Source organism: Pelobates fuscus, chromosome 2, assembly GCF_036172605.1.
Source record: "Pelobates fuscus isolate aPelFus1 chromosome 2, aPelFus1.pri, whole genome shotgun sequence".
NCBI classification, from domain to species: Eukaryota; Metazoa; Chordata; class Amphibia; order Anura; family Pelobatidae; genus Pelobates; species Pelobates fuscus.
The window spans coordinates 165,219,733-165,241,735 of NC_086318.1; the positions used below are offsets into that span (position 1 = coordinate 165,219,733).

A 22,003-nucleotide genomic window follows, 5' to 3' on the forward strand; every position below is an offset into this window, starting at 1 on the left:
CCCGAGAAACCATGGACCTGTTTGGCTATGGACTTCATTGTCGATTTACCTGTTTCTAAAAAACAGACTGTGATTCTCACGGTGGTTGACAGGTTTACTAAGATGGCTCATTTCGTGCCCTTACCTAAACTTCCATCTTCTCCTGAATTGGCTGAGATATTCGCTAAAGAGATATTTCGTTTACATGGGATACCTTCCGAAATTGTTTCTGATAGAGGTTCCCAATTTGTTTCCCGTTTTTGGAAGTCATTCTGCTCTCAAATGGGTATCAAATTGAATTTCTCTTCTGCCTATCATCCCCAGTCTAACGGAGCTGCTGAACGCACTAATCAAAAGATCGAACAATATTTGCGTTGTTTCGTTTCCGAACACCAGGACGATTGGGTTGGTCTGATTCCTTGGGCAGAGTTCGCACACAACAATCTCGTTTGTGATTCTACTCGTTCTAGCCCCTTTTTCATGAATTATGGCTTTCATCCCTCCATTCTTCCCTCGGTTTTTCCTTCCCAAGGAGTACCGTCGGTTGATGTTCATGTTGCCAATCTGAGGAAGTTGTGGGATCAGACTCGACAAATTCTTCTGCATAATTCCATGTTGTTCAAGAAACACGCTGATAAACATAGAAGGGCGGCTCCAGTCTTTGTTCCAGGGGACAGGGTATGGTTGAGTACCAAAAACATTCGCTTGAAGGTTCCTTCTCTGAAATTCGCTCCTCGTTACATTGGACCTTACAGGGTCCTGACTCGAATTAACCCTGTTGCGTATCGTCTGGCTCTTCCATCTGCCTTACGCATTCCAAACTCCTTTCATGTTTCCTTGTTAAAACCCCTAATATGTAACAAGTTTTCCTCCACTGCATCCTCTCCTCGCTCTGTTCAGGTTGAGGGACAAGAGGAGTATGAAATCAATTCCATCATCGATTCTCGTATCTCCCGGGGGAGGTTACAATATTTGGTTGATTGGAAGGGATATGGTCCTGAGGAGAGGTCTTGGATACCCCAGGAGGATGTGCATGCGCCTCGCCTCCGCAGGGCTTTTCACTCCCGTTTTCCATCTCGTCCCGGTTCCTTCCGCCCGGTGGGCGTTTCTATGGGGGGGGGGGGTACTGTCAGGGTACCTGCTGTCTCTACCTCTGTGGAGGTGAGACACTTGGACGTTCTTCCTCGCAAAAGGGTTGAATCACTCGTTCCTCGCGGTTCCCTCGGTTGTTTACACGCCGGCCGCGAGGGATCCACTTCCTTTTATGACGCGGCGTTCAGTAGCCGACGTCATGACGACAACCCAACCCGATCTGTCAATCAAGCCCCAAGCACGAATGAGGATTCGTCGGGGGCGTGATTACCTGTTTAGAATCAGGGTATAAAAGAGGGCTTTCTACGTTTGTTCATTGCCCTGTCGTGGTTCTAGCTTGTCTAGTCACTCAGTGCTCTTGTATTCTGTTTGTTTCTTTGGTTTTGACCCGGCTTGTCTGTTCTACCTTGTTTACCTCTATTACCCTTTGACTCGGCTTGTCTCTCGTTTACCTGCTCTCTCGTTCCCTCGACCTCGGCTTGTCTCTAGACCATTCTTTACTACTACTTACGTTAGTCCGGCCATTCTAAGGTCCGGTATACGTACCCTGTACCTGTTTGTACTCTGCGTGTTGGATCCCTGTCCCGATCCTGACAATTTGACTCTGTAACTTTTAAAAAATACCATAAAACCTGTAAATGAGGGGTACTGTAATACTCAGGTGACTTCGCTGAACACAAACATTAGGGTTTCAAAACCGTAAAAATGTATCACAACAATTAGATTGCCAGTACAAGTACAGTTTGTGTGTAAAAAATGCAAAAAAAAAGCAAAAAATAAATAAAAAAAAAACACCACTGCATTTTACTGATGATATCATTGTTGTAATACATTTTAAAGGACCACTATAGGCACCCAGACCACTTCAGCTTACACTGCTTTCCTATGGACGCTGGCGTCTTCTCACTGTGATTTTCACAGTGAGAAGCACGCAAGCGCCTCTAGCGGCTGTCAATGAGACAGCCACTAGAGGTTTTGGAGGCTGGATTAACCCTCAGTATAAACATAGCAGTTTCTCTGAAACTGCTATGTTTATAAAAAAAAAAGGGTTAATCCTAGAGGGACCAGGCACCCAGACCACTTCATTAAGCTGAAGTGGTCTGGGTGCCTAGAGTGGTACTTTAATGTAGCCTCTACCGGCTGTCTCATTGACAGCCGCTAGAGGCACTTCTCACTGTGATTTTCACAGTGAGAAGACGCCAGCGTCCATAGGAAAGCATTGAGAATGCTTTCCTATGGGCTCGCTGAAGGCGCGCGGATTTTGCCGCGCATGAGCATTCAGCCGATGACGGCCAAAAGAGGAGGAGAGTCACCAGCGCCGAGGGAGCCCGGTGCTGGAGAAAGGTGAGTTTTTAACCCCCTTCCTCTCCGTTCAGCCCGGCGGGAGGGGGCACCCTCAGGGCACTAGAGTGCCAGGAAAACAAGTTTGTTTTCCTGGCACTATAGTGGTCCTTTAATGTATTGAAACACTAATATTAGTGTTCTGCGAAGTCTCCAGAGTAAAACAGTACCCCCCATGTACAGGTTTTAACCCCTTCAGGACCGGCCTGTTTTTGCGATGTTTGTACGTTAAGGACCAGAGCAGTTTTAACACTTTTGTGGTGTTTGTGTTTAGCTGTAATTTTCCGCTCTCTCATTTACGGTTCCCATACAAGTTATATATTGTTTTTTTCAAGACAAGAAGGGCTTTCTTTACATACCAGTATTTATATTATGTCATATATTGTATTTAAAAAAAATAATGAAATATGGTGAAAAATAAAAAAAAAAACATGTTTTTGGACTTTTACTTGAAAAATCTTTTACTTATCTACAAAAGCTAATGAAAAAAACTGCTAAATAGATTCAAAATTTTGTCCCGAGTTTAAAAACACCCAGTGTTTACATGCTTTATTGCTTTTTTTTGCAAGTTATAGGCCTATAAATACAAGTAGGAAATTGCTGTTTCAATATATATATATTTTAAATGTATCAATAGTGACATTGTTACACCGTTATCTGTCATAAATCCCCGAAACACACCTAACATGTACATATTTTTTAAAGTAGACAACCCAGGGTATTTACAATGGGGTATGTCCAGTCTTTTTTAGTAGCCACCTAGTCACAAACACTGGCCAAAGTTAGCATTTATATTTGTTTGTGTGTTAAAAATGCAAAAACCGCTAACTTTGGCCGGTGTTTGTGACTAAGTGGCTACTAAAAAAGGCTGAACATACCCCATTTGCAATACCTTGGGTTGTCTTCTTTTGTAAATGGTATGCCATCATGGGGCTAATTCTCATTCCTTGGCTACCATACGCTGTCAAAGGCAACCTAACCAATCTGACAAATTTCAATAAAAAAAATCAAGCCTTATATTTGACCCTGTAACTTTCACAAACACTATAAAACCTCTACATGTGGGGTACTGTTATACTCAGGAGACTTCGCTGAACACAAATATTAGTGTATCAGAACAGTAAAATATATCACAGCAATAATATCCTCAGTGAAAGAGCTGTTTGTGTGTGAAAAATGCAAAAAACTTCACTTTCACTGACAATATCATCGCTGTGATATGTTTTACTGTTTTGAAACACTAATATTTGTGTTCAGCGAAGTCTCCCGAGTAAAACAGTACCCCCATGTACAGGATTTAGGGTGTCATAGAAAGTTACAGGGTTAAGCACAGTGCTAGCAAATTAAATTATCTGGACTTTTGGCCTGGGTTGGCAGGCAGGTCCCTCAAATTGCAATCATTAAAATTACTTAATTAGGTAAAAATATTACATAAATATGCCCGTAGAATTTTAATATATATACATATTTATATATTTGACGTCTACGTGTATATTTATGAAATTAATAATGTAATTTTGTATGTGGACATATGTATATTTCGTATTATTTTTATTTATTTATTTATACATAGATATATATATCATTACATTCTAAGTGTATTTTGATATAAATATATATATATCAATATCAAAATACTGTTAGAATAAAATTGAATATATATATATAATTTTTTTTTAATTATTAAAAATTATTTTTATTTTTTGTTATTTATTTTTATTAACATATTATTTGTATTTTATAATAATATATATATACCATATATATAGTTATTATATATATTGTATATATTCGTGTGTAATTTAAATATAAATGTATTTTTATATTAATATACGTATATATAAATATAAAAATACACTTAGTGTGACATTATATATATGATACATATACATATATTATATATATAGATATAATACATGTATATATATCATATATATACACATATTATAATTTTTTTTACACTGATTGTTTTTTTTTTTACTTTATTTTATGATTTTACACTTGCAGGGAGACTGCCTGTCAGCACAGACAGTCCCCCTGCAGGCAGATACAAAGACCCCTATTGCGGTCATGTGATCGAGTGATCACATGGCCGTGGGGTCCTGATCTGCCGAGGGGGGACTGCCCGGGCAGACAGGCAGTCCCCCTGGACCGGGAGGAGAGCTGATCGCCGCCGTGGGACCGACGGCGATCAGGTAAGTAGCCCAAAACCGTTATGACGGTTCAGGACCGTCAGCGGTCCAAACGCACGTTTTACCGCTGACGGTCCTGAACCGTCAGCGGTCCTGAAGGGGTTAAGTTACAGGGTAAATTAATTTATTATTTTTCCATATATATATATATATATATATATAAATAAAATACAAGGTAGTAAAAGCACTGAAAAAAAAAAAGTGTAAAACTGTCTCCTTTAGAAATGAACATAGAGGTGTAGTAATATAGTTATAAACACACTATTGTAGAAGTCTATTCAATAATGCAGCTACACACTTAAGTGCTAAAACCCCCATAGGTGATCAGCACAAATATAGGTAAAATACAGATGGAAGATATAAGTGGAGCGCATAAGTGGATAATATTCACAGACCCATAGTGCAGGTAAAGTAAAAATATAAATAAAAATACTTAATATTACTGAGATGAAGTCACATGTAGAGTCATGTACATAGAAAAGAATCAAAGGGTAGATAGTAGTATAGTCTGTATGGCAGATATACAAATATTTAAAAATGTATAATAACAATTTATTCAAAACAAAGATAAAAAGCAAGTAAAAACATCAACTGTGCAGCTGTTTACAGAATGAAAGTTAGTAAGTGTATGCGGTTTTAAGACACCACTACTCACACAAGCCGATATGGCAAATAGCCAAGTGCAGAAGGATGTCACCAGCGATGTACACCCTGTCTAAACATGGAAAAAGGATTCCATGTGCTTGTGTGAGTACCCTCTCTGCTCCTCAGTCAGCAAACAGCTTATTCAGATGACAGACTCTCAGTGAAACGTTTGCGGGATTCAAGCTCCACCCACAGCGTGACGTCAGTGCATCTACGCGTTTCGCCTTTGTCAGGACGTTGGTGAGTATCGGCCATTAAACAATTGGGCATAATTTTTCCTTGACAAATGAGTCGCTTGATAGTAGTTCAGGAACAATGGTAGTCCCAGGCCTCCTTCATGCTTAGAGGTCATCAACTGCTTCATACATAGCCGAGGTCTACGTCCCTTCCAGACGAAGGCCACCAACGCTGAGTTCAGGGGCTTAAAGAGGGCTGGTGGGAGAGTGATAGGAAGCGTCCGACATAGTTAGAGTATCCTTGGAAGCACATTCATTTTGACAGCGCTTATACGCCCCATCCATGAAAGATGTGGGGCCATCCAGGCTTTCATATCCACTGTTAGGCGGGACAGCAATGGTTGGAAATTGAGATTGTATAGTTGCCGAAGGTGTCGGGAATCCAAAAGCCAAGGTATATTATGCAGTTGGCGCACCACCGAAATTTAAAGCTGTCCGAAAGGTGTTCCAGGTCTCGTGGAGCTCCTGTGATGTTGAGGGCCTCCGACTTATCAACATTCAGTTTAAAGCTGCTCAGCACGACATACTTCCTAAATTCCTCGATGATATTTGGAAGTGTGATTAGTGGTTGTGTCACGTAGAACAGTAGATTGTCCGCAAGCGCTGATATTTTGTGTTCTTGTCCGGGATATCGGAATCTGCGGATGGAGGGGTTGGTTCTGACCACCGGACAATCAGGGAGGGAGACCACTGAGACACCAGGAGATCAATTACTACATAAAAAAGACTGACACTCGCCTGTCAGATAAGTAGAACTTACCTTTACTTGCCCCCATACTTCCAGCGGTGATGTCAAAATGGTAACAGTGCCGCTTTAACTTATCCTAGTTAAAGCACAAAAATTGTGAAATTCTTGCCCCTCGTGAGGTCTGGTTAAAAAAAACCACAGCAATATATGAGTATCAATCCCTTCCCCTCAAAGCAGGTTCCAGGACTTTTTTTCCTCCCTTCTGTGTTAGAAGGCTGACTGTATCATCATACAAAGCACAACAGAAAAGGCAAAATCACCATGGAAACAACTGCAATCCTTGCCAGATTGCAAACAAGAGCACTAAGAACTTTGACTAGGTAGGTGACTGTGCCAACAATTAATGTACTAAATTAAACGGCAATCCACAAACATATCCAAAAAAAACTTACTTCTCTCCTGTCTAAAATTCTCCAACACGGTCTATCAATACTTTAACATTGATAAACTAAAGGTTTTAACAAATTAGCAGAAACACTGTCTTGTTGTCTATATTAATCAACCACAGGAGCCTCCGAGTTTATATCTCTTATCAAACAATGAAAGATCTCTTGTATTCCAGGCAGCTGGCCAACTCTGGCTGGAGGTTTTCAATACTCAGCACTAACTGCAAAGTACAAACAAGGACTTGGATATAAGAGTGGCATACAATCACGGGGATATTGCAGCTCAGCTATGTAAAAAGTGCCATTTTTACCAATAAGAGACGTTCCTGCTTTTCGGCACCCCACACTTCCAGAAACTCAATAGAAGAAGCAGGATGCCAGTGGGGAAAGAAAGATCCAGCACCTGAAGCAATTTTTGGGGTTAAAGGACCACTATAGGCACCCAGACCACTTCAGGTCCATCTAGGATTAACCCTGCCTGCTCTAAACATGGCAGTTTCTGCTACGTTTACTTTAGGGTTAATCCAGCCTCTAGTGGCTGTCTCGCTAAAGGCGCTTCCGCGCTTCTCACTGTGATTTTCACAGTGAGAAGACGCCAGCGTCCGTAGGAAAGCATTGAGAATGCTTTCCTATGGACTGGCTGAACGCGCGCACGGCTATTGCCGCGCATGCAGCCGATGACGACCGAAGGAGGAGGAGAGACTCCAGCGCCAAGGGAGCCTGGCGCTGGAGAAAGGTGAGTGTTTAACCCCCTTCAGCCCGGCGGGAGTGGAACCCTGAGGGTGGGGGCACCCTCAGGGCACTATAGTGGTCCTTTAAATCGCCCTAGAAAAATAAATAAAATACATTTTTTAAAATGGCAAGTTGAAGAATTTTTCTAGTTCAGCGATTTTGGTATCACGGGGATAGATTGTGAGAGAGAAATATATGGCAGTACATGAAGAGAACATTACCAAATAGCTGCAGAATTCATGAATGAGTCATTCTCCCTCCCACATCAATTTAATTTTACACACAAGAGCACTCTGGCATTAAACCGTTTGTAAAAAGACCAGTTGGGGCAACATAACATTTTCATTAAAATTAAGTTGTTATGGTGCCAGGAGGTCCCAGGCGCGGCAGATGTAAAAGTGAACCTCTCATGACAGGTTCACTTTAATTGCACCAAGGACCGGCAGACATCATTGAGATGCAGTCATTATGGTTCCAAGTTTATGCCTTTAGTACTGCCTGGTTCACTAAATAGTAAACAAGGCTATGGTTACAATGACAGCAGTAGTAATAGGGTTGCTATCAGCATTCAGAGCAGTTCCACTCACCTTAAGTAATGAGTGGAAATTCTTTTTGAGGTAAACCTGTTGTGTAGAGAGATGTATGGGGTATGAATTATTCTTGATGAAGAAAGGGCAGACCCACTAAATAATGTACCAAGGACCATTTTATTTTTGTTAAAATATATTATCTTTCAATGCGCTAAAAAAATGGGGCTTTATCCCCCCTACTCCATTTTCGTTTTAAGGAACACTATAGCGTCAGGAATACAAACGTAAAGGTCCCTGGGCTTTGAACCTACCTTTTTTACAGCGATGTGCGGGATTGCCGGTGCTGGCTCTTCCCACGTTCTGCCTCCTTGGCAGAGATTGTCAGGAAATCATTGGGAGGCGATTGCGCATGCGTGGCAAAACGTAGCGCTGGCCAATCAGCATCACCTCATAGAGATGCATTAAACCAATGCAACTCTTTGGGGAATGTTCAGCACCTTCATGAAGAGTTTCGAGAAGCTGAATGTCAGTACCCAGAAACCAGTATTCTAGTGGCCATCCGAGTGACTGCCAATGTATATCTTATGGGTTATGGAGCAACACAATTTCAAAAAGCAACTAATAATACAGAAATGAGCGTAGCAAAATACAAAGAAAAATTTAATAAATAATACCTCTTCTAAGTTAAGAATTTCTCTATTTGTAATAAAATATAGGATTTCTTCCATACCTAAAAAGTTGTCTTTTTCACAGCCTCAAATGATATAACAGCAAGTGTTCCTTGCAGCCAGTCATTTCAAGTTAACCCCTTGTTCAGTCTCCATGCTACTTTCACACAGTTTTTAATTAAAGCCAAATGCCCCAATTTAACCAAATTTTTCTGATCTGAACTGCATTCATATTTTAGTGAATATCCTTAAGTTTAAAACCATATTAAAAAAAAAATGTAGGCCAAAATAGCAGTTTTCATTCAAATTCTCTAACTCGACTATATTAAAGTCACTGCTTGGCTATTTTAGCCTAAAACGTATAATCTAGTCTACATTCACTATTTAGTAAATAAACACTTTAGCATGCATTACAGTTGTTCTCTAACATTGTGAATTAAAAGCAAATATCAGACCAGGCTAGAACAGCAAAAACTGAAACAATTCTCACAGATGGCTATATCTCTGGAATTCATTCTTCATTCTCAAAACTAACACTATGGCCAGGGTGTCCAAAATACTGATGCCCAAATATTGTAAAACTACCTTAGGCTAGCATAATGGGAGTAGCAGATTTACAACTTGGGGGGAGGGGGGGTGAGAATCTACCTTGTGGTAGCTGTGCAAAATTAACAAGGAAAGTCAAAATGTAGGTAAAAAAAAAAAAAAAAAGCTGAGCTTGAAAAATGGCATAGTTTCAGAATATTTCCAGTTTGTATATTTTCTTCATGAAATGTGAATAAACCCCTTTACAGAATGCCAATGATGCCCGATTTGTTCCGTTTTCTTGAGTGCAGCCTCTGAGATTGAGAAAGTAGTGAGCGCAAACATTTTATCAGGGTTATTTACCAAAGTGAGAATTCCAAGTGAGTTTCAAAATCAAGGTGAAATTGGCCAAACTGGAAACATTCTCTAAATAAACTGATTCCAGTTTGGGGACATACTAAAAGGAATGACAGATTGGAATGCCCATAGACTTTAACAAGGCAGTGGAATGCCAATAGACAATAATGGAAACAAAATATTTCAATGAGAGACAAAACTATTTTGCTGACATACTCTCCAGATTCAGTGGCATTTTTTTAAATTGAGATTAGGTGGGATTATTAATATTTTCTATGGACTGAAAAGATTAATAATCCCACCTAATCTCAATTTCAAAAATTGCCACTGAACTCGTAGAGTATGCCTGCAAAATATTTACTTGATATGTTTCAGATTACCAGATTCCAAGTCACATATTGCTTCCCATTATACTGTATGGGCATTGTGTCAATTACCTGTCATTCCATAGAAAAGAGCTATAATCCCAGTTACTTTTAATTTTATAATCTGCTGCTGTACTTGGGGAACACCTGTGGTAAAGCTTAATTTGCTATGTAACACAGATTTACCGGCAAATGAGTTTATATTTTACGTCCCATTATACTCTATGGGCATTCTCTTCAGTCATTCACCCTTGTCAGTCCATAGAAAATATTAATAATCCCACCTAATCTCAATTTCAAAAATTGACACTGAATCTGGAGAGTATGTCAGCAAAATATTTATTTCATATGTCTAATAGTTTTGTCTCTCATTAAAATATTTTGTTTCCATTATTTTCTATGGGCATTCCTTTTACTTCCATTATTGTCTATGGGCATTCCAATCTGTCATTCCTTTTAGTATGTCCCCCAGTTTGGCTACTTTGGCCTTAAATCTGAAATTCACTTTGAATACTAACCTTAGTAAATAACTATATATATATTGTTGGAGCACCACCTCAGCAGACAGCGATTTTGCTCTCAATGTTTAGTAGGAAACACATATCAAGCAATCTATTTGAAGCATTCCAGTGTAAATGAAAATGGCAAGGCACTTACTTGAGCAGGGACTGTAGTTCTTCAGTATCGTCTTGAGAGATAAGATGGACTGCCAGTATATATACTGAGTACACGGTGCTGCCAGCAGGAGGGTCTGTGTGTGAGAGGCACAGACAGGGGGTGTGTCTCTCCAGCCATACAGATCATATTCACTCCTGGACAAAAGCTGATTTACCACAAGCTCTGCACAGCTAACACTGTGTTATAAAAATGGAGTAAACTGTGCCCCATACATAGAAGGCCTTCTGTGAAGCCATAGTTCCTAACATAAAGTGCTTGTTTTAGGACAGGAGGCAGACAACTGAGGAGAGATTTGTTAGAAATAGGGGTTAGTGTTAACAGTCAATGCAAATCAATTAAACATTTAACATCTCATACAGAGGGCTGAGGGGAGCAATTGCACACCTTTCAGCCATTTAAAGAGCTTATAACTATAATTATGTATGCAGTTGTCCCTCTGTTTTCCTTAAAAATAAAATAGTGATTTTACCCCTTCATGACTAAGGACAGATAGGGCTTTGCTAGTAAAGAAAAAAAAGGAATTGGGAGCATGCCCCGATCATGCATCTTGCAGGAATGGTGCTGGCCTAGAGACCACATTTTATATAATACAGATTAAGGAGCACTGCACACATAAAAATAAATTTTTACTTTTAATAAGGCTACTTAAAATCACCTATCTCAGCTAACAAATATGAGGATTCAGTTCCACCATATAACCATATTGTGTTATAGGGACACTGTATGCAGAATAATAACGATTCAGGCACCCCGGGATAACAAAAATAGCAGCTTTAGTGGGCAAAAACACTTTTGGGTGCCCCAATAAAGCTGCTATTTTTGTTATCCCGATGTGCCTGAACCGTTGTTAATTCTGTATAATTTGGAAGGGGGGCCTGCCCAGAGCACCTGGTTTACTTGGTGAGTGCGGTATCCAGTACGTCTTTACTATATAGGGACACTATAGACACCCAGACCACTTCTAACGTGTCCTTGGAGGGGGCTGCTTGCCCGCCTCTTGCCTTTAGACTATGGCCACTGTTCTTTTTCCATGCAGAAAGGCTGGTTTGTTCCTTTCTGTGGACTGTTAAAGCCATGCTACCCCAGACAGCTATGCCATGGAGCCCAGCCGTATACTGAAAGACTGTATGAAAGACTTTGGCTCCATGGCGATTGAACTGTATGTATGTGATCTGAGCGCCATCTGGTAATAATGTGCGCTCAGATCTAAGCTATCTGGGGATAGGTAGAATGTCTGTATTTTATGTAATAAATGTAACCTTGTGTATTTTATTGTATTTTTATGTCTTTTATTGTCCTTTGTCTGCCATGTGGCTAATGGAGTTTTGCCTCTGTCCTTGGAGATCATTGGATTACTTCTCAATTATCTCCAGGATAGAAGACTCTGTGGAACTGGTTTTGGGCAGTAAAGCCATGCTTCATTTGGTCACAAAGGACTTTGATCTATCTTTTGAACCAATGGACCAATTTGGATGATTTTGACACATGTTTGTATTTGCAGTATGCTGCTTATGAAAATGTGTGTGACATGTATATTTTAGAAGTTATAAATATTGTGTAAAAACTGTATTCCTCTGCCTGTGATAATGAGATTACCCATTGTGTTCAGTAATCATATCACATGCAGAGGGGAGGATTTTGTGTGGGAGTGTCTGTGTGTATTGTACGGATTGATTGGTTGTTCTGTAATACCCTGTGGGCTGTACTGTGGTTGTGGATTGGGAATAAAAGAGACTGTATGTGCCAGGACAGTCAGATTCTGCTTAACCCTCAAAACGAAGTGTCGTCTCGTTATTGGGGGAATTGGATTGTATGCTGACTGCCAGGAGTGTAAACCTTTCGTATGGTTTTTCCTGTTCAGATATTTCCAGCATTCGTGTAGTTTGCAGTTCGGGAGATTGGTGCTTACAGTAGCTGCCTGTGCATCTGGAAAGGGGAATATCACCTAAACGGTTTTTAACCTCTGGTGAGCAAAACGGTCCATTACATCGTCCTTATTGGGGTGGTCCTAAATGCTACAGGATGGCATAGAACGTCCCCACTGTCCCTAATACTTACCGGGTCCCCAACGATCCACCACCAGCAATCAGGATCCTGGGGACTGCCTGGAAGCTCAGGCCAACCCCTCTGTCTGATCCGGCCCTCCCGGGTCATGTGATCGCGGGGTCCTTGCCAGTGGTGTATTCTGTTTTTTTGCTGCCCTAGGCATGACAAAACTCGGACACCCCTCCCCACTTCCAAATTTTGCTTACTGACAGACACACGCCCTCACTGATGTATGCACTTTTATACACTCACTTACAGATACACAGTCATTGCCACACACACCGTTTAACCAACACACACTTTCACTGAAACATACACATTCACAGACAAGACACATATGCACACTCACAGACCGAAATGCATATACACACTCACTCAGTGTCAGATACACACACACTGAGACCAACATATACTCACTGACAGATACACACTGACAAACACGCATAAACACTCACTGACAGACATATAGACACTAAGTGTCAGATACACACATTCACTGACAGACACACATAAACTAGCTGACAGACACACATTGGCAGACATACACATTTACTGATAGCCACACACTCAGGGACAGACATGCATACACACACTAACAAACGCATACACACACTGACAGACACACTCAGTGACTGATACACACACACTGACAGACACACATACACACTCACTGACAAACACATATACACTCTCAGTGACAGACATGCACACTTTGTGACAGACACACACTCTCACTAACAGACAAACACACACTAACACTCACTAACAGTCACACACACTCCCTTACAGAAACACACACTAACACACTCACAATTTTTTTAAATTTTTGTTTGCATTTCAATCCACCCAACCTCCCTACCTTTGCGAGTGCTGGAGTGGATTCTTACCTAGGGTCCAGTGGGGCTAGCTGTAGCTCGGCAGGCACAGGCGGGCGGTCGGGCAGAAAGGCGAATGGTGGAGGCGAGTGGCGAGGGAGCTCTGATTCTCCAGCTCAGCTCCCTTGCGTGACTCTTAGTGGGGCCGGAGTGACATCATATTCCGGCTCCGGCATCACTGCGCACACGTACAAGGGAACTGAGCAGGAAGAGATCAGGGGACAGTGCGCCCTTGCCGACTGCCTCCTACATCAGTAGAGGCTAGCCTCGGGGGAGGCCCTGAGGTTGCCAGCCAGCCAGCTCCTGGGCCCCCCGGGACAAGAGGCTGGCAAAGCATCTGCCAGGGTGATTGGGGTGGCTTTTTTTGCCACCCTCCTGAAAGTGCCGCCCAAGGCAAATGCCTTGTCACCCTTGCGCTAAATACAGAGCTGGTCCTAGGGATCACATGGCCGGAATAGCCGATTTATGCAGTGTCTGCAGGGGGACTGTCTGAGCTCACAGGCTGTCCCCCTAGAGCCTGTAAAAAAGTTTAAAAAGTTAATAAAAGTTAGTAAAAAGTTTAATAAAGTAAAAGTATTTAGATCATATATATATGTATATCCCCTTAAGGACCAAACTTCTGGAATAAAAGGGAATCATGACATGTCACACATGTCATGTGTCCTTAAGGGGATATATATATATATAAATTTATATACAGGTGGTCCTCATTTAGCGACCTACCTGATTTACAACTGCTCGCACTTAGAAACAGGCGTAAGTGCGACATGCTCTGGTGCACATGTCTATGTTCGGGGAAAGTTCCCCGAACATGGATAAATGCGTGAGAGCAGGGAATCCGTGAAATTTTGGGGAAGATTCCCTGAACATAGAAGAACGCACCAGAGCAGGGAGTACCTTAACGCCTCACTTACTAACCAATTCGTTCTACGACCGAGTCATAGAAACGGAACCCGTCGGTAAGTAAGGAGTATCTTTATATGATTTTAAGTACTATTATGTGCATATATACATGCATACACCGTTATTAAAAGTGTAATTTAATATTAATATATATAATATATACTGACACTAAGATATTGGGAATTTAGAAGTGTTAATCTCTCTTTTTTCCTCTGGCTAATCAGATACTCTGTTTAGATGATTAATGTCTCTAAAAATGGAGACTTTGTTTCATATTCTATTTAACAGCATATAACATTGTAGCACATAGGGAATTAGACATTACCTTTTCTGTTTCTATTTAGTAGTATATCAGAGACAATACTTAATATACGTATTTGTCCTGAGCTAGGTATTTTTCCAGCTTTTTTAAATTTTGAATCTAATAAAAGTTAATTTTTAAGCACAATTTTGGTCACTGGACAGTTTAGTTTCCTTCTGTTTGTTAGTTCTATGGGTTAACCCCTTATATTTCTGTCCAGCTACTTTATATACTGCTTCATCAATTTTTCTCTAACCTATATAATATATATAACTTATTTTTTATCTCCCCTCCTCAAGACTATCCCCTAAATTTCCCCTTTTAATAATGTTTCTTAAGAAATCACCCCCCTTCACTTCAAATCGCATTCCTCTTTGTGGAGTCAGATCCTCATTCCTGGCGCTGCCATCTTCTAATGTAAAGTTGCTGACTTCTCTTGCCTACAGTATGCGACGGGGGAGCAATTTGAAGGTGGCCAAGCATGCTCAGTATGCCACGAGTGATGAAAATGCATTTCGGTATGCGCAGCGCTTGAAAATCTTGCGAGGCAACAGAGGAATGACAGGATGGAGGTAAGCATTGTGGAAAGTTACCTTAAGAGTTACTTCTTGGGGAGGTGCATCTCCTGCACAAACACTTTTTGTTTTTTTATTTCTCTTTAGAGAAGGCAAAACTTAGTGAATGAATTCCGCCCCACTGTGTTTAGTTAAGGACTTTTTAGAGTCATGCTGCTTATCTTTAGGGGGTATTGCTTACATCCCTGCCCCTTGTCTCAAAATTGTTATGCACTGAAAGATATCAAGCTGCCAGTGATTCCATTGTAGAGGCTACATCCCTCTTCCCGTTACCCAGTCCCCACAGCATGAAGAAAAAAAATAAGAGAAGAAAGTGAGACAGATTTAGAAGAAGAAATACAATCTAATATCTAGAACTTTACATTCAAACATTGAACGATTGGGCCATTGGTCCAAAGGTAACGGTTTCCTAACATGTACAAATTACACTAATGATATACAGAGTACAGCTTTTATTTAATTTGCTATTATTTACCTATTGCCCAAAGGCTTCACTGTCTATCTGGCATCACTCCATCTTGTTAGTCAGTTGACTCAGGGCAATACGATGCCAAGGGTCATAGTCCCTGCCGGCTGCAGGTATCTATCCTCCACAACATACATAAGTACACTGCTAAATTAAAGATAACTATGTACATTATTAAATTAAATCACAAACTGCTTTACAAAACACCCATTCGTGGGTTCTCATTTCAGGACACGGTGTGTTGGGCACAGCCAAGCACCAAACAATGCGGATGTAAGCCCAAACCACCTGGGGAGGCTCTAACCCCCCTCCCCCCCTTTAACCCCTTAAGGACACAGCTTCAGAAGCTTGTCTTATGCTTAATGACACAAGCAATTTTTGCATTTTCTTGCTGTATGCGTTCAACTTCAATTTGCATCTCTCTCGTTTATTGCACCGACGTATATTATATACTGTTTTTTAGAGGACAGAAAGGGCTTTAATTTGATGTAACATATATATATATATATATATATATATATATATATATATATATATATATATATATATATAATGCTTATTCATTATTAAAAAAAATACAGAAAAATGCAAAAAAAAGAAACATTTTGTGTTTTTTGTACAGTTTTTGCAATAATAATGTGGGCCTAATTTGTGCAGGTTAAAGAAAGTAATTAAAAATAAATTAATTTAGTTGTTCTGATTTACAGAATATATAATGTGTCTGGGATTTTCAGTTTTTTTTGGTAGTTACAGGTCACAAAGCACAAGGAGTAAAATAAACTTTTAATATGGAGCGATTTTAGAATTTGGTATGTTTGTCTTGTAAGCTTAATAGCCATAAAAGAAAACAAAAGTATATATTTATATAAAGTAGACATCACAGGCTATTGTCCTAAGGTTGTTTTGACACTTTCTAAGTAGCCATTTCACCGCCAATCTCTGCTAAATATTGGAGTAAAATTTAGTATTTTGGGGTTTTTGGCACACTAACTTATAACAAAGAATTTCTCATGTGTATTTTGTAAAGTTGGTGTATGCTATTCCTGTACAAAGTTTTATTATGTGTTCAGTTACTTCTGCTGAGTACAACGGTACCCCCATTGTATGTCTTTGGCACTATTTCGTGAAGCTACAGTGCCATATAGGAGACCTGTCCGTTTCAACATTTACAGTAGAATTTTGAGAGGCGGATTTAATGGGCCTATGCTTCAATTTGGGGTACTATAGCAGTTTGACTGTTCAAAAAAACCTCACAAAGGCCTACCATTTGTCAAAGTAGACACCTCAGGGTATCTCATATGGTGCATATTGTGCTTTAACATGCCCCCATTTTTTCACCAATATATGCCAAAGTATGTGGTAAAATATAATTTTGGGCATTTTTTACATATGGATTACATTTTTGCTGGGCATTTTGTACATTTCATATGTGCCACTAAGTTCAAACCCCCCAAATTATGCTCAGCTAAGCCTTCTGAGTAAAACAATATGCCCAATGTATGACCTAGACACTATTTTGTGAAGTTACACTGCTGTAAAAGAGACATCACAAGTTAAGTTTTTTAAGTGTGAATTTTCATGGAGGGTTTTGATGCGTCCGTGTCCCACTTTGGAGCACTTGAGCAGGCTACATATTACAACTACACTATAAAGGCATACCATTTCTTAAAGAAGACATCCCAGGGCAATTCAAAAGGCATATTTTGAACCTTAGCGTGGGATAATTTTTCTGCTAGCTTGTACCAAGTGTAGTGGTAAAACGCATTTTTTCTGCCTTTTTGGCACACAAAGTGAGTTTGCGCAGTATATTTTTCAAACCTTATGTGTACTACGACTGTATAATACTTAATATGTTGCTCAGCTATGTCGGCTGAGTACAGCAATATCCCCGTATGTACCTTTGCCAGGTATATGTGGACATTAAAGGGGCACATTTGAGACACAGCCATTCCAGTTTTTTTCAAACTTTGAATTTTTACGCTGTGTCCATGTCCCATTTTAGAGTATTTTACAAGGCTATATAATCCAATTACTCCATAAAGGCATACCATTTCTTAAAGAAGACATCCCAGGGTAATTCAAAAGGCATATTTTGAACCTTAGCGTGGGATCATTTTTCCGCTAGCTTGTACCAAGTGTAGTGGTAATGAGCATTTTTTAATGTATTTTTTAACTTTGTAAATCTTTTTTTTACTTTGGAAAACTTTTTTTACTTTGTAAAACCCGTTTTTAAACTTTTTTTTTTTACTTATTAAATGTTTTACATTTTCTTAACTTTTTTTACACTTTTACATTTTTTTCTAAACTTTTCTTTTACCGTAAACCCCAAACTAGCAGTAAGCAGCACTAACAGTAAATTCCCATAACTCCCACCCACCCCAGCTAGCAAAATATATAATTATAAAATATATAAATAAAATAAATAAATAAAAGTTAATCCTCAGGGGTTAAAAAAAATTAGATCACAGTATAATACTGCGATCTGTATGTTGATCACTGTAGGCAGTGATCAACTGGCAGGGAAGGGGTTAATTTTTATTTAGACTGGGTAAAGGGGGGTGGTATTTTTTTTTTTTTACTTAAACGTTACCAGGGGTCAAGTCCTGGGGAATAAAGTGTGGGAACTCACTCGAGTTCCACCCCCACCCCACCACCAAAAAAACCCCCAAAACTTGTATGCATATATAAACACGTACACACACACTCAGGTGCACACATACACTTACAGACACACACGTACACTCACAGACACACACAAACACACACACAGACACACACACACAAATTCACAGATAGACACACACACACTCACAGACACACACACTCCCAGACACACACACACACACACACACTCCCAGACACATACACACGCACTCCCAGACACATACACACACACACATACATACACTTACAGACACACACACTCCCAGGCACATACACACACTCACAGACACACACACTCCCAGACACATACACACACACACACACTCCCAGACACATACACATAGTTACATAGTTACATAGTTACATATTTACATAGTTAGATAGCTGAAAAGAGACTTGCGTCCATCAAGTTCAGCCTTCCTCACACCTGTTTTTTGCTGTTGATCCAAAAGAAAAGAAAAAAAAAAAAAACCCAGTTTGAAGCACAATTTTGCAACAAGCTAGGACAAAAAAATCCTTCTTGACCCCAGAATGGCAGTCAGATTTATCCTTGAATCAAGCAGTTATTACCCTACATTGAAAGATTATATCCTTGAATATTCTGTCTTTGCAAGTATGCATCTAGTAGCTGTTTGAACATCTGTATGGACTCTGATAAAACCACTTCTTCAGGCAGAGAATTCCACATCCTGATTGTTCTTACAGTAAAAAAACCTTTCCTTTGCCTTAGACGAAATCTTCTTTCTTCCAGTCTAAACGCATGGCCTCGTGTCCTATGTAAAGTCCGGTTTGTGAATAGATTTCCACACAATGGTTTGTATTGGCCCCGAATATATTTGTATAATGTTATCATATCCCCTCTCAGGCGACGTTTTTCTAAACTAAATAGGTTTAAATGTGTTAACCTTTCTTCATAGCTGATATGTTCCTTGAGTTTGAACACTAATCTTTTGTGTGGAACTGTATCAAATGCCTTGGCAAAATCCAAATAGATCACATCCACTGCAACACCCTGATCTATACTTCTACTTACTTCTTCGTAGAACGCAATCAAGTTAGTTTGACATGACCTGTGCTTCATAAAACCGTGCACATACATTCACTCACAGACACACTCACTCACAGACACATACACACACACACATACACTCACAGACACACACTCACTCCCAGACACACACATACACACACACACACACTCCCAGACACACACATACACACACACACACTCCCAGACACATACACACACACACACACACATACACTCACAGACACACACACTCCCAGACACATACACACATACACATACACTCACAGACACACACACACACTCCCAGACACATACACACACATACATACACTCCCAGACACACACACACACACTCCCAGACACACACACTCCCAGACACATACACACACACTCCCAGACACACACACTCCCAGACACATACACACACACATACATACACTCCCAGACACACACATATACACAAGAATTATTGCATATTTTTTTAAAAATTAAAAATGTCCACCCAGCCTCCCTACCTGGAGAGCTGGCGTGGACCTGTCCCTGGGGTCCAGTGGGGCTTCAGTGCGGCCGGCTCTTGTCTTGCTGTCAGACGCGGCGAGGGAGCTGTGTTCTCTCTGCTCCCTCTTGCCGCGCGGGCTGTCTACTGATGCCGGGAGCCGGAAATGACGTAATATTCCAGCTCTCAGCATCAGCAAACGGCGCGCGGCGAGAGGGAGCAGAGAGAACACAGCTCCCTCGCCGCGTCTGACAGCAAGACAAGAGCCGGCCGGGGGGGTCCTTCAGGTGGCCATTAGGCCACCTTTTGGGCCCCCCATGACAGGGGAAACACAGGGGCATTTGGGGGCGGCTCCCAAAAAGTGAATGAACCATATCTTGCAATTGAGGCCTGCGCGCCAAAAAGCTATACACCTAACCATGGACCTGCGAGTCCACTGTAAGCCAAAAATTAATGTATACCTATTCACATCTCATTGTTCTTAACCTTGTATTTTCAGTTATACTGCATATCCCTTCCTCCTACAATGATGTAATTGGAACTTACAAAAATGCTGATACACTATAAAAACAAAATCTTAATAAAAACGAAATTTACAACAAAAAAAAATCTACAGGTGGAGTTGAAATAAAGTTCATGGCATGCGCACAGTCGTTATTTGGCATGTGCAATACCCAACTCTAAACTCCCTTTAATAAGACTTGGACACCAGCTTTTATGTTGGAAATATATATAGTCCACAGCTTTATTTAATTATCATAAAATGTAACAAATTAGGGTCATTGCCCAAATAGTAATGATATTTAAAACCAATCTCACTTCATACATAAATACCCCTGGCAATCACCCCATACCAATATAACCAATATAACCTAAAAATAAACGAGATAGTGACACAGCAGAAACAACTCTAACCATCCCCAACCAACCCATATTACACCAGCCTGTCTGACCTCAGCTACGAACGGAACCGAATAGACTCCCACCTCCCGATTCGTTTAATCAGCTCCTCCACCAGACCAAGGCGTATTGCCTCAGTCGCCGCCCCTATCCAAAAGGAGTGGGTACCGAACTGCATCGGGTCCAAACTCAAACGGAAAATCCGAAAAAACTGACAATGCCGAACAATCAGCATGAATCAAACCCCAGGGCGGATTCCCAGAAAGCTGGCCGCACAAAAAACTGGGCAGACCTCCGACCCCGGCAAAGAAAACAGTACAACTGAACAACCCCTCTCAAAAACATCCGTCTTGGAGCAACCCAATTGGATCTCCACCTTATCCGACTACAATGTTCTCGCACTGAATCCCACTTATTCCCGCCCGATTAGCACTCACCAATTCCCCAATCCTAAAAGTCCCAAAAACGCCCAAATGAAGGCCACTGAAAATAACACCGCCTCATACAGAGAGAAACATACCGTCGGCAGTACCCCTACCAACTTCTGTAAAATAGCAAAGGAAACCGTCTTTCTCGTGTCTACCGACTTCCTCCCTGTACGGAAACCCCATAATGCCGGCCAAACTACTTGGTGACATCCTCCCAACCGTTCAATTTAAACAAAAACACAGAGGCCGACATATACCGGTCTATCACTGACAGTGACGCTAGTCGTGCAAACAAGCGACATAAGATCCACAAAAGAGCATCCAGTCGACCCGCAGGAGACTGCGCTACCCCTGCCTGCTCCACTATCCCATCCCACTCGTTCCAAACCTTTACGTAGGAAGCCCATGTGCACGGTGCCAAAGAACTTCTTATGAATCCCCCAAGCAAGATGTCCCGAGTTGCCACATCTCCTCCGGACAAGCCTGTCCCACGTCCTGCGCATCCGGAGCCACTTCCTGAAAATGTTACCACTGCAAATGAGATAAAGAATCAGTCATCACGTTCAGAAACCCAGGCACATGCCGTGACCTGAAAAAAATGTAAATGACATACATAATAGAACCGAACGCAGAAGTAACCACGCCACCGCTGTCGAGGATGCCGACAAACCATTAATCGTCTGAACCACTGCCATATTATCAGAGTAAAAGACCACTTTCTTATTCGCGAAATCCTCCCCCCACAATGCCACTGCCACCAGCACTGGAAAAAACTTGAGAAACGTCAAGTTCCTGATCTGGGAGCTAAACTTCAACGCCTCGGGCCATGGCTCCGTGCACCATCG

At 40.8% G+C, this 22,003-nt stretch overlaps 1 protein-coding gene across 2 annotated transcripts in view; it reads right to left on the reverse strand.

Annotated features, from left to right (window-relative positions):
• The window catches only part of LOC134586948 (glutathione S-transferase 3-like), a 153,239-nt gene that overhangs the window by 37,801 nt on the left and 93,435 nt on the right, over window positions 1-22,003 (reverse strand). Inside the window, exon 1 of one of the 2 annotated variants that reach the window (XM_063442917.1) lies at window positions 10,454-10,541. The exons of the other annotated variant lie outside the window; for it this stretch is intronic. The gene's annotated coding sequence lies outside the window, so the exon portion shown is untranslated. Of the gene's footprint in view, window positions 1-10,453; window positions 10,542-22,003 lie in introns of those variants that run through there. 2 annotated transcript variants of the gene reach the window in all.